Source organism: Mastomys coucha, unplaced genomic scaffold (genome assembly GCF_008632895.1).
Source record: "Mastomys coucha isolate ucsf_1 unplaced genomic scaffold, UCSF_Mcou_1 pScaffold6, whole genome shotgun sequence".
Lineage (NCBI taxonomy): Eukaryota > Metazoa > Chordata > Mammalia > Rodentia > Muridae > Mastomys > Mastomys coucha.
The window spans coordinates 48,694,359-48,695,707 of NW_022196912.1; positions in this window are offsets into that span (position 1 = coordinate 48,694,359).

Sequence of the window (1,349 nt, forward strand, 5' to 3'; positions counted from 1 at the left end):
GAAATCTGCCTGCCTCTGCCTCCCAAGTGCTGGGACTAAAGGCGTGCGCCACCACTGCCCGGCTTACAATAGTATTTTTAAGTACCAATAGAACAGACTAAAATGGTTCAGACATTTTATTCTTGTTTGACAAATATAACTCTTAGGTTGTTTTCCTGGTAAATATTTTCTAATTGGACACTCAAATAGGAAAGATTACTGACTGAGAAGATACAACTTCTGGGCCTGTTTCCATAGTTCAGTTGGTAGGCTGCTTGTCTAGCTAGCTAAAAAGGTAAAGCCTACATTTGTATCTGGCAACATGGAAATAAGAATGCTGAACTTGGGCTGGAGAGATGATTCAGGGGTTATGAGCACTGGCTGCTCCTCCAGAGGACCCACATGTCATCTGATGACCACCTATAACTCCAAGGAGGATCTAATGTCCTCTTCTGGCTTCTGCAGGTACTATATACACTCATAGTATGCATGCACGTAAAACACATAAATCTTTTTTTTCTTAAACTGACTTCAAAAAAATATATGAAAAGCAAATGGGTATAGAAGTTATGAAATGCCTTCAGCACATAGGTTCTCCATAAATGTTAGACACATAATGCTGTGTCTAAGACTGTTAGCCTGGAGTCCAAAGGGCTAGGGACACAGGCTGAGAAGCGGGAAGAGCTTCAAGCATCTAAGTTTCTTCCTTGGTGGTGTTTACAGTTTGTTTTTCCTTAACCAATCCTAAGTGTTTGGGTGTGTTTGTTTTTCTGTTGGTGCAAATGTTGGTAAGGCTAATAAAATAAAAAGGTATTAGTCCATTGGAATGAGAGTAAACTCAGAAAGGACTTCTGTTAACCTCCCCTCCCCGCTGCTTTTTAGTGAATATTACAGAGACCATTTCTAGGACAAAAGTGATTAAAAAGCTTTAACTTCCCAGAAGATAGGCTGCAGAGGGCTATTTAGCAGCAGACTCATTACTAATTTTTTAAAACCGTTCACCTAGATAAAGATTTTTAACCTGTAAAAAGTAGGGGTGGCATTACATGATATGTTATGTTTGGGGCATAATTATAATTTTTTATGTAATATTTTCAGAAATAGGTGAGTGTATATTTTTAAAAGAAATAAAATATTACTAGAACAACTTTTTCCCCACGGAGATAGAGTTGGTACAGATAGCTCAGAAATTAATATTCTCATCAATACTTGATGCTGTTGGGCTATTCATCACTGCTCTGAGTTTGAAGTTGTTTTAAAACCTGTTTATGATTGCTGTTGAGGTTGGCCTCCCTTCCCTGTAGTTATTAGCTCCCCTGCTCCTCCTGCATTCCCTTCTCAGACCCTTAGCTGAGTTTTCTTCTGTGAGG